Raw genomic sequence first — 12,716 nt, forward strand, 5'->3', positions numbered from 1 at the left:
TGTTGGTTTTATATATGATTTAATATCAAGTATGTTATTTTCCTGAAACCGCACGCCTTTGTATATAGTAGTGTCCAGAAAATTGACGCTTTTTTCTGAGATTTCATACGTGAATTTCAGGTGTTCGTGACATGTATTGCCGATGTCAAAAAATTCTAGAATTTCATTTTGTGTGCCGTTAAAGGCTATAAAACCATCGTCTCTAAATCGCCCGTGGTAAAGAACTTGATTGGCGAGTTTGAATTTTGACATTATATAGTTGGTGATTTGATACATTCTTGTATCTGAAATTTCTGGAGATGGTATTGCACCCATACTGCATCCTATAATTTGTTTAAAGTATTTTCCATTGAACTCAAAGTAATTGTTTTCCAAGACGCATTTCAATAAGAAGATAAGATCTTCGCTCTCTGGATAAGGAATGTCGATTTGTGGTTTGTTTGCGTTTTTGTAAGTTTCATTGACGGCGCTGAGTAATTCGCCGAATTCCATGTTGGTATACATACTATTTACATCATATGTAATTAGTAACACCTCTGCTGGAAGTTCGAGAGTCTCAATTTTATTGATAAAATCGGCGGTGTCCTTAATATAAGTTGATTGATTTTGTACTATGGGAATGAGAAAGTAATCGCAATATGCGCCGATTTTCCGTGTTGGCGTATCACACTGTGAAATAATCGGGCGGCCAGGTGGTAATTGTCTGATGCTGCATAGGCCGTTTTGAAGGGCATATCGGACTTCATCTTTGATTTTGTGTATTTTAGGGAGCAAGTATAAATGACCGCATTTAAGCGATGGTTTGTTATCGCAGAGATAACGATACGTTTCCTTATCTATTGAGCCCTTAGAGTACATTTGCGTTACTCTATTTTGTATGATATGATGCAAGTTCTGTAGATCTGGTTTATCAACTTGCATGTAATGTTTTGATTTGAGTTGGCGCATGGCCTCTGCAATATATTGGTCTTTGTCCATAATAACAATTGTATTGCTTTTGTCCGCTTTTTTGATAACAATATTGTTATTGTTTCTCAGAGACGTCAGTGCTTCTCTTTCAAGCTTAGACGTATTATTTTGAATTTTCTTGATTGGAATAGATGACAATTCTAATTTAGTTTTGTCGATGTAATCCTCTAATGCGTAACATGTGAATGAGGGGTTGTAACCAGAGGGTTTTCTGAATGGGTGAATTGGAAGATTTTCCCCTTTGTCAAAATGATACTTGCATCGGAGTTTTCTAGCAAACTCGTCAAAGTCGTTCAAGATGACTTTTTTAGTGTTGCTGTTTTGTGGAGTGGGTATAAATTTTAAACCTTTACTGAGCACAGAATACTCGTGTTGGTTGACTTTGTACTTAGATAGATTGAGTACATACTTCTGAGAGTTGTTCTCGTTATTTTTGTATGTATTTTTAAATTGCATTAGATTAGATTGGGATCTACGGTAGTTTTTTCTGGTTTTGTTCCGTTTATTAAAACGTCTTGCCATTTTAATAAAAAATACCCAAAAATGTAGTAGATCTTTGTTACTTATGAGAATCAAAGGTTCCGTCTACTAAACGACTGGTCGATGTAGTAGAGGAAAGTAACTGGTTTGTTAAAATCCTTGGGAAGACATCAGAGAAGATAGCACGTGGCTTCAAACTACGCCCCGTTTGAAACTGAGGCTAATACACCTAAATAACCACAACCCAAGTTGTGTAAACAATCAAAAGATAATGAATAAAAACAAATAATGCAAGTATAATGGTATATTCTGGTATCACACGATATATAAATAATACAGTAGTATTATAATCTTTAACTAACAAAGTTAGTTATTAATTTTATGCATGTTCTTGATTATGAGGGTTTAAAATTTCCAATCATAGAATATTGTGCATCACATTGTCACAAAAACGCTATATTCATTTCGGGTAGAGTGTTTCCAGAAATTTTGATGTGAACACCCCGTTGGTCCGAACATTATAAGTGTCAATATGGCCTGCCTCTTAGTTGTTGTCTGCGTGGTCCAGGTCTACGGATGGGTCTTCCGCGTGGTCTTTTAGACTGGTCCCGCGTTTGGGAGTTAGATTGGGTTGCTGTTGCTAACCTGCTCCTGAATTCCTGGATTTCCGATATCTGTTCTTGGTTGATTTTGGTAATGTTTTCGTCAAAGTGACGCTTTTCAATTTCAAAATCAACAGACTGGCGCCTTACTGCTTGGAGAGTTTGATTACGGATTTGGTTACTCTCCATTTCCTTGGTTTTGATTTCGGCCTCCACATAGTCAAGGACTAATTGGGCTGTTTGTTTATTCTGGGATTCGGCCAAGTCTCGCCAGAATTTTTCAAACTTCTCATTTCCTTCGCCGTCCAAGTTTAACGCACAGTAAGACCGGGTATGAAACCAAGTCGGAAATTTTCCTGTCTGGATGCCATAGCGTAAGCTTTCTTTCCTCTTTGCCAGGGTCAGGCGGTTTTGTAGTGTTTTGCGAATTTCTCCCAGTCCTTCAGAAATTATAGTAGATGAATTATCACTTCCCTCTGGAAGGTTGATCGTCAGATCAAGGTCTGGGATTGCGAATAAGGCTTCCTGGTTTGATGGAACCAAATCATCATCCATTTTGCTTTCATAACTGTTCTGCATATTACTAGTATTAGACTGTTTCTTAAGAGAGAGTCTGTTGAATCTGTGGAACATATTATAGGAATGAGATCGTGAAGTTGGTACACTGCCTTATAGTTTGTCGTAAGGAACATATTTTATTGGTGATGACCACTGTAAGGTGTGAAATATCTTTGAAGTAACGTTCATTTGAATAGATGAGCGGATGTGACAATTGTTAGAGAGATGCAAATCGAAGTTTTTGAGTTTGCGGATCTTCAGCACTCAAGGTGGTCTGAGGGAGAGACCCTAATAAATCGTAACAAGCTGATCGCTGTCACTGGTAGGCGATACACGGGATGATGCCGGTGGGACATTGTCCCTGATCACAAGTTTTGAAAAAAGACGACATCAATCAACCAAACTTGTTGTAAATTTATTAAGACCCGACACTCTAGACCACATTTTGAGTACACGTTATACACTGATATTGTTATTATGGATGCATAGAGTGTTTCGGCGGTTTTTGTAAGAGTTATGGTTTTAACTCTTAAGGCCCGCCTCATCAGGGGTCTACCTATTATGATTTTCACATTTTTGTAATCGTGATTGAATTATCATTTCGCCGATATTCTTGTGTTTACTGTAGGCGATTATAGGTTCATTGGTAAATAGTTCTTTGCATATTTCATCATTTTTAAGGACATTCCAGTATTTCAGGATGCGCTTTTTGAGACCCTTCAAGTGTGGGTTGTACTTGGTTATCATGACATTTGGTGGTCGTTGTTTGCATTTTATATCTGTTTTCACCAAGTATTTTTTTCTATTTGTGTTTTCCATTGTACGCACAATGGGATCTATTTCCTTATCAGAGTAACCTCTCTTTGAAAGGTGTGTCTTGAAATCCGTTAGAATTGTAGATAGAATGCAAGGATTACTGGTATTCCTTGTATGTCTGATGCATTCGCCTTTTATGAACCCTTTAAAGACAGAAGGGCTGTGAGTGCTTTTTCTGTGTAGATATTGAAAATTGTTTGTTGGTTTTATATATGATTTAATATCAAGTATGTTATTTTCCTGAAACCGCACGCCTTTGTATATAGTAGTGTCCAGAAAATTGACGCTTTTTTCTGAGATTTCATACGTGAATTTCAGGTGTTCGTGACATGTATTGCCGATGTCAAAAAATTCTAGAATTTCATTTTGTGTGCCGTTAAAGGCTATAAAACCATCGTCTCTAAATCGCCCGTGGTAAAGAACTTGATTGGCGAGTTTGAATTTTGACATTATATAGTTGGTGATTTGATACATTCTTGTATCTGAAATTTCTGGAGATGGTATTGCACCCATACTGCATCCTATAATTTGTTTAAAGTATTTTCCATTGAACTCAAAGTAATTGTTTTCCAAGACGCATTTCAATAAGAAGATAAGATCTTCGCTCTCTGGATAAGGAATGTCGATTTGTGGTTTGTTTGCGTTTTTGTAAGTTTCATTGACGGCGCTGAGTAATTCGCCGAATTCCATGTTGGTATACATACTAGTTACATCATATGTAATTAGTAACACCTCTGCTGGAAGTTCGAGAGTCTCAATTTTATTGATAAAATCGGCGGTGTCCTTAATATAAGTTGATTGATTTTGTACTATGGGAATGAGAAAGTAATCGCAATATGCGCCGATTTTCCGTGTTGGCGTATCACACTGTGAAATAATCGGGCGGCCAGGTGGTAATTGTCTGATGCTGCATAGGCCGTTTTGAAGGGCATATCGGACTTCATCTTTGATTTTGTGTATTTTAGGGAGCAAGTATAAATGACCGCATTTAAGCGATGGTTTGTTATCGCAGAGATAACGATACGTTTCCTTATCTATTGAGCCCTTAGAGTACATTTGCGTTACTCTATTTTGTATGATATGATGCAAGTTCTGTAGATCTGGTTTATCAACTTGCATGTAATGTTTTGATTTGAGTTGGCGCATGGCCTCTGCAATATATTGGTCTTTGTCCATAATAACAATTGTATTGCTTTTGTCCGCTTTTTTGATAACAATATTGTTATTGTTTCTCAGAGACGTCAGTGCTTCTCTTTCAAGCTTAGACGTATTATTTTGAATTTTCTTGATTGGAATAGATGACAATTCTAATTTAGTTTTGTCGATGTAATCCTCTAATGCATAACATGTGAATGAGGGGTTGTAACCAGAGGGTTTTCTGAATGGGTGAATTGGAAGATTTTCCCCTTTGTCAAAATGATACTTGCATCGGAGTTTTCTAGCAAACTCGTCAAAGTCGTTCAAGATGACTTTTTTAGTGTTGCTGTTTTGTGGAGTGGGTATAAATTTTAAACCTTTACTGAGCACAGAATACTCGTGTTGGTTGACTTTGTACTTAGATAGATTGAGTACATACTTCTGAGAGTTGTTCTCGTTATTTTTGTATGTATTTTTAAATTGCATTAGATTAGATTGGGATCTACGGTAGTTTTTTCTGGTTTTGTTCCGTTTATTAAAACGTCTTGCCATTTTAATAAAAAATACCCAGAAATGTAGTAGATCTTTGTTACTTATGAGAATCAAAGGTTCCGTCTACTAAACGACTGGTCGATGTAGTAGAGGAAAGTAACTGGTTTGTTAAAATCCTTGGGAGGACATCAGAGAAGATAGCACGTGGCTTCAAACTACGCCCCGTTTGAAACTGAGGCTAATACACCTAAATAACCACAACCCAAGTTGTGTAAACAATCAAAAGATAATGAATAAAAACAAATAATGCAAGTATAATGGTATATTCTGGTATCACACGATATATAAATAATACAGTAGTATTATAATCTTTAACTAACAAAGTTAGTTATTAATTTTATGCATGTTCTTGATTATGAGGGTTTAAAATTTCCAATCATAGAATATTGTGCATCACATTGTCACAAAAACGCTATATTCATTTCGGGTAGAGTGTTTCCAGAAATTTTGATGTGAACACCCCGTTGGTCCGAACATTATAAGTGTCAATATGGCCTGCCTCTTAGTTGTTGTCTGCGTGGTCCAGGTCTACGGATGGGTCTTCCGCGTGGTCTTTTAGACTGGTCCCGCGTTTGGGAGTTAGATTGGGTTGCTGTTGCTAACCTGCTCCTGAATTCCTGGATTTCCGATATCTGTTCTTGGTTGATTTTGGTAATGTTTTCGTCAAAGTGACGCTTTTCAATTTCAAAATCAACAGACTGGCGCCTTACTGCTTGGAGAGTTTGATTACGGATTTGGTTACTCTCCATTTCCTTGGTTTTGATTTCGGCCTCCACATAGTCAAGGACTAATTGGGCTGTTTGTTTATTCTGGGATTCGGCCAAGTCTCGCCAGAATTTTTCAAACTTCTCATTTCCTTCGCCGTCCAAGTTTAACGCACAGTAAGACCGGGTATGAAACCAAGTCGGAAATTTTCCTGTCTGGATGCCATAGCGTAAGCTTTCTTTCCTCTTTGCCAGGGTCAGGCGGTTTTGTAGTGTTTTGCGAATTTCTCCCAGTCCTTCAGAAATTATAGTAGATGAATTATCACTTCCCTCTGGAAGGTTGATCGTCAGATCAAGGTCTGGGATTGCGAATAAGGCTTCCTGGTTTGATGGAACCAAATCATCATCCATTTTGCTTTCATAACTGTTCTGCATATTACTAGTATTAGACTGTTTCTTAAGAGAGAGTCTGTTGAATCTGTGGAACATATTATAGGAATGAGATCGTGAAGTTGGTACACTGCCTTATAGTTTGTCGTAAGGAACATATTTTATTGGTGATGACCACTGTAAGGTGTGAAATATCTTTGAAGTAACGTTCATTTGAATAGATGAGCGGATGTGACAATTGTTAGAGAGATGCAAATCGAAGTTTTTGAGTTTGCGGATCTTCAGCACTCAAGGTGGTCTGAGGGAGAGACCCTAATAAATCGTAACAAGCTGATCGCTGTCACTGGTAGGCGATACACGGGATGATGCCGGTGGGACATTGTCCCTGATCACAAGTTTTGAAAAAAGACGACATCAATCAACCAAACTTGTTGTAAATTTATTAAGACCCGACACTCTAGACCACATTATGAGTACACGTTATACACTGATATTGTTATTATGGATGCATAGAGTGTTTCGGCGGTTTTTGTAAGAGTTATGGTTTTAACTCTTAAGGCCCGCCTCATCAGGGGTCTACCTATTATGATTTTCACATTTTTGTAATCGTGATTGAATTATCATTTCGCCGATATTCTTGTGTTTACTGTAGGCGATTATAGGTTCATTGGTAAATAGTTCTTTGCATATTTCATCATTTTTAAGGACATTCCAGTATTTCAGGATGCGCTTTTTGAGACCCTTCAAGTGTGGGTTGTACTTGGTTATCATGACATTTGGTGGTCGTTGTTTGCATTTTATATCTGTTTTCACCAAGTATTTTTTTCTATTTGTGTTTTCCATTGTACGCACAATGAGGCGGGCCTTAAGAGTTAAAACCATAACTCTTACAAAAACCGCCGAAACACTCTATGCATCCATAATAACAATATCAGTGTATAACGTGTACTCATAATGTGGTCTAGAGTGTCGGGTCTTAATAAATTTACAACAAGTTTGGTTGATTGATGTCGTCTTTTTTCAAAACAAACCATCGCTTAAATGCGATCATTTATACTTGCTCCCTAAAATACACAAAATCAAAGATGAAGTCCGATATGCCCTTCAAAACGGCCTATGCAGCATCAGACAATTACCACCTGGCCGCCCGATTATTTCACAGTGTGATACGCCAACACGGAAAATCGGCGCATATTGCGATTACTTTCTCATTCCCATAGTACAAAATCAATCAACTTATATTAAGGACACCGCCGATTTTATCAATAAAATTGAGACTCTCGAACTTCCAGCAGAGGTGTTACTAATTACATATGATGTAACTAGTATGTATACCAACATGGAATTCGGCGAATTACTCAGCGCCGTCAATGAAACTTACAAAAACGCAAACAAACTACAAATCGACATTCCTTATCCAGAGAGCGAAGATCTTATCTTCTTATTGAAATGCGTCTTGGAAAACAATTACTTTGAGTTCAATGGAAAATACTTTAAACAAATTATAGGATGCAGTATGGGTGCAATACCATCTCCAGAAATTTCAGATACAAGAATGTATCAAATCACCAACTATATAATGTCAAAATTCAAACTCGCCAATCAAGTTCTTTACCACGGGCGATTTAGAGACGATGGTTTTATAGCCTTTAACGGCACACAAAATGAAATTCTAGAATTTTTTGACATCGGCAATACATGTCACGAACACCTGAAATTCACGTATGAAATCTCAGAAAAAAGCGTCAATTTTCTGGACACTACTATATACAAAGGCGTGCGGTTTCAGGAAAATAACATACTTGATATTAAATCATATATAAAATCAACAAACAATTTTCAATATCTACACAGAAAAAGCACTCACAGCCCTTCTGTCTTTAAAGGGTTCATAAAAGGCGAATGCATCAGACATACAAGGAATACCAGTAATCCTTGCATTCTATCTACAATTCTAACGGATTTCAAGACACACCTTTCAAAGAGAGGTTACTCTGATAAGGAAATAGATCCCATTGTGCGTACAATGGAAAACACAAATAGAAAAAAATACTTGGTGAAAACAGATATAAAATGCAAACAACGACCACCAAATGTCATGATAACCAAGTACAACCCACACTTGAAGGGTCTCAAAAAGCGCATCCTGAAATACTGGAATGTCCTTAAAAATGATGAAATATGCAAAGAACTATTTACCAATGAACCTATAATCGCCTACAGTAAACACAAGAATATCGGCGAAATGATAATTCAATCACGATTACAAAAATGTGAAAATCATAATAGGTAGACCCCTGATGAGGCGGGCCTTAAGAGTTAAAACCATAACTCTTACAAAAACCGCCGAAACACTCTATGCATCCATAATAACAATATCAGTGTATAACGTGTACTCATAATGTGGTCTAGAGTGTCGGGTCTTAATAAATTTACAACAAGTTTGGTTGATTGATGTCGTCTTTTTTCAAAAAGAAAGGCAACTCTTACTGAGTAAAACAGAGGAAAAAATTAAACTCAAGCATCCACACGTCATGGTTACACAATTCAACCCCCGCGTCAAAGGATTAAAAAAACGTTTATTAAAGTACTGGAACATTTTGAAGACGGACTCAACTTGCAAACAGTTATTTGACACGGAACCTATCATTGCATACAGCAAACACAAAAATATCGGAGATCTTTTGATAAAATCTCGCTTGCAGTAGATACATTAAATCTGGACCCCTGATGAGGCTTACTTAACCGCCGAAACACTCTACAACTACCATTATAACTACATGTATTTTTTCAATATTATCATGATGCAACAATCAGGTGTGGTTTAGAGTGTCGGGTCCTAATAATTCAATATCAAGTCTGGTTGATTGATGTTGTTTATTTTAAACATTTGATCTAGGAACAATGTTCCACCGACATCATCCCGCGTATCGCATATCGATGACAGCGATCGGCTTGGTCGATTTATTGGGGCTCTCCTCTGACCACCCTGAAACATCAGTTTACACTTCGTTAACAAAAATCGCATCCGCTGGACTCCAACAAACTTGTCACATCTAAGAAATTTGGTCTCACCCAGTATAACTGCACAATAAATCGCTACCGATATACTACAAGTACAATACTCAATTCTCACCACAACTCACTTGAATCTAGAATATGCTCAATCGCTTCAACAGACTTTCGCTGAAAAAAATGGAACAACAACCTATTGATCTTGATGACGACATTCAAGGGAATCAGGAAGCAGTATCCAAAATACCGGACCTGGACATATCAATCAATTTGCCTGAGGATACAAGCGTCAATTCGCATTGGAATCCTCCCCAGGAGTTGAACGAAATTATGGAGGCGTTGGAGAAGCGCTTAATTCTATCAAAACGAAAAGAAAGCATAAACCATGGCTTACGCACAGGACGATACCCCTCATGGTTTTCGGCATGGTTAACGTGTACAAAAAACCTTGGACAAGAAGATAATGAAAAGTTTGAAGCCCTCTTCAAACAGATAGCTTCAAATAAAACAAGGGAAACTGCTCAGGCAGTAGTGAACTTTATTGATGATGAAATTAGAGAGAAGGAGGGAGTAATTCACAATCTAAGAGTATCAGCTCTAAAACGGATTAAGAATACGTCCTTTAACTTTAACCGCGAGCAGAAAAACTTTGACGAGATCATTTTGAACACAAACACCAAGCACCTGAAGGATCTGCAGGACTTTCGGGACAGACTACATTCCATTCCAACTGCAACTGACAAACCACGGGAACAGGACGGTTACCGGCCATCCCAAGGAAAACCCGGACAGCACAGACAAAACTATCAGCGCCGCCATTACTCGGTAAATTACAAAGGCCATCGTTATCAGACACAGCGCAACAAACCATATTAACTATTGGACATTTACAGTACATAAAGTGAGATTGAAAATTGTGCTGTTATAGTTTAATTTATTAAATATATTGCAACTTAACTTTTCTTGTATACCCTCTTTTTTGCTGATTTATTTATTTAATGTCACACTTGGAAGGCGTGTCATTGATCACGTGACACTCCATTTTATTATATAAAATTTGTGTAGCTTCGTGCTTAAGTAAAACTATCAAAACCCTCTAACTTATCACATTCTGATACTTAGACGGGTTGTTTCACTTAATCACGGACAGTCCTCTATTACAACGTTAAACGTGTGATAGGCGGAACTTAAGTTACAGCTTCAATATTATTACGAACTCGGCAGTGAACTCCTCTATTAAAATGGCAAGACGTTTTAATAGGCGGAAAAAAGAATCTAAATCAAAACAACGAATCAAGCCTTACGCTGCAAACCTCAAAATTGACAAATCATGTCAAGATTTAGCAGAGGCACGCAAATTTGTCTTAAACCTATCCAGACATAAGCTCAATGACAACGAATACTCATTACTTGCCAAAGGGCTCAAATTTATTCCATCACCAAAACAGAAGAATATAAAGAGGCGTATTTTGAAAGATTTTGATGAGTTTGCAAGAAAATTAAGATGCAAATATCACTTTGATACCGGTGCGGTTTCAAAACTTCACCCATTTAGAAAATCGTCGGGGTATCAACCCCCTACAACTTGTAATGAGCTCGAACAATACATTGACAAAACGAAATTAGAATTGTCGTCTATCACAACCAAAACACTCAGAGATAATCTGGTAAATAGTGAAAGAAACGCACTCTCTTCGCTAAATAACAATTCCAATATTGTCATAAAAAAAGCTGACAAAAGTAATACTATAGTTATAATGGACAGAGATCAGTATATCTCTGAGGCGGAGCGTCAATTACTTTCAAAACATTACATGCAAGTAGAAAAACCTGACTTACAACACTTGCACGACCTAATTCAAAAGAGAATTATTGAAATGCACGCAAGGGGCTCCATAGATAAAGATACTCTACGATTTCTTAAGGAACAAAAGCCGCTGCTTGAATGCGGTAATTTCTACCTGCTCCCTAAAATACACAAAATTCAGGACAACGTCCGAAATGCCCTCCTTAATGACCTATGTAGCATCAGACGGCTACCCCCCGGACGGCCAATTATTGCTCAATGCAATACACCAACAAGAAAAATTGGGGCATATTGTGATTACTTTCTTATCCCAATTGTACAAAAACAATCAACCTATATCAAGGATACAACTGATTTTATCAATAAGATCGAATCTTTACAACTCCCTACTGATGCGCTACTGATCACTTATGATGTAACCAGTATGTATACAAACATGGAATTTGAAGAACTACTTAACGCTGTTAAACATGCGTACACCAACGCTAATAAGAGCAATTTAGACATACAGCATCCAGATGTCGGAGATTTAATTTTCCTGCTCAGATGCGTATTAGAAAACAATTACTTCGAATTTGACGGGAAATACTACAAGCAAATTATAGGATGTAGCATGGGTGCAATACCTTCGCCAGAAATTTCGGATATGAGAATGTACGAAATTACTCGATACATAGAATCTCAATTTCAGTATTCTAACAAAATACTATTTCACGGAAGATTTAGAGATGATGGATTTATCATTTTTGATGGATCGAAAGAAGAAATCCTTAAGTTTTTTGACATCAGTAACAACTGTCACAGGCATCTTAAATTCACATTTGAAATTTCTCAAACATCCGTGGATTTTCTTGATACAACGGTCTACAAAGGCCTAAGATTTAGCAAATGTCAAAAACTGGATATCAAATCCTTTATCAAACCAACGAATAATTTTCAATACCTTCATAGAAATAGCGCTCACAACGCATCAGTATTTAAAGGTTTCATCAAAGGAGAATGTATCAGGCATTCAAGAAACACAAACGATCCATCCACCCTCAATATAACTTTAGAGGACTTCAAAGGGCACTTATTAAAGAGGGGTTACTCTGAAAAGGAAATAAATCCGATCATTGACGAAATCTCAGGAAAAGAAAGGCAACTCTTACTGAGTAAAACAGAGGAAAAAATTAAACTCAAGCATCCACACGTCATGGTTACACAATTCAACCCCCGCGTCAAAGGATTAAAAAAACGTTTATTAAAGTACTGGAACATTTTGAAGACGGACTCAACTTGCAAACAGTTATTTGACACGGAACCTATCATTGCATACAGCAAACACAAAAATATCGGAGATCTTTTGATAAAATCTCGCTTGCAGTAGATACATTAAATCTGGACCCCTGATGAGGCTTACTTAACCGCCGAAACACTCTACAACTACCATTATAACTACATGTATTTTTTCAATATTATCATGATGCAACAATCAGGTGTGGTTTAGAGTGTCGGGTCCTAATAATTCAATATCAAGTCTGGTTGATTGATGTTGTTTATTTTAAACATCACCCTAAGGAGTATAAAGTCACTCCATTATCTGACATTGAACTATGAATAATGATAAACAGTTCTACTTATTGTATGACCTGTCGGATATAGTATGGTAAAGATTTATCTAATGTGAATGTACTGTCACAAGTT

This window comes from Crassostrea angulata, chromosome 5 (genome assembly GCF_025612915.1).
Source record: "Crassostrea angulata isolate pt1a10 chromosome 5, ASM2561291v2, whole genome shotgun sequence".
In the NCBI taxonomy this organism is placed as follows: domain Eukaryota; kingdom Metazoa; phylum Mollusca; class Bivalvia; order Ostreida; family Ostreidae; genus Magallana; species Magallana angulata.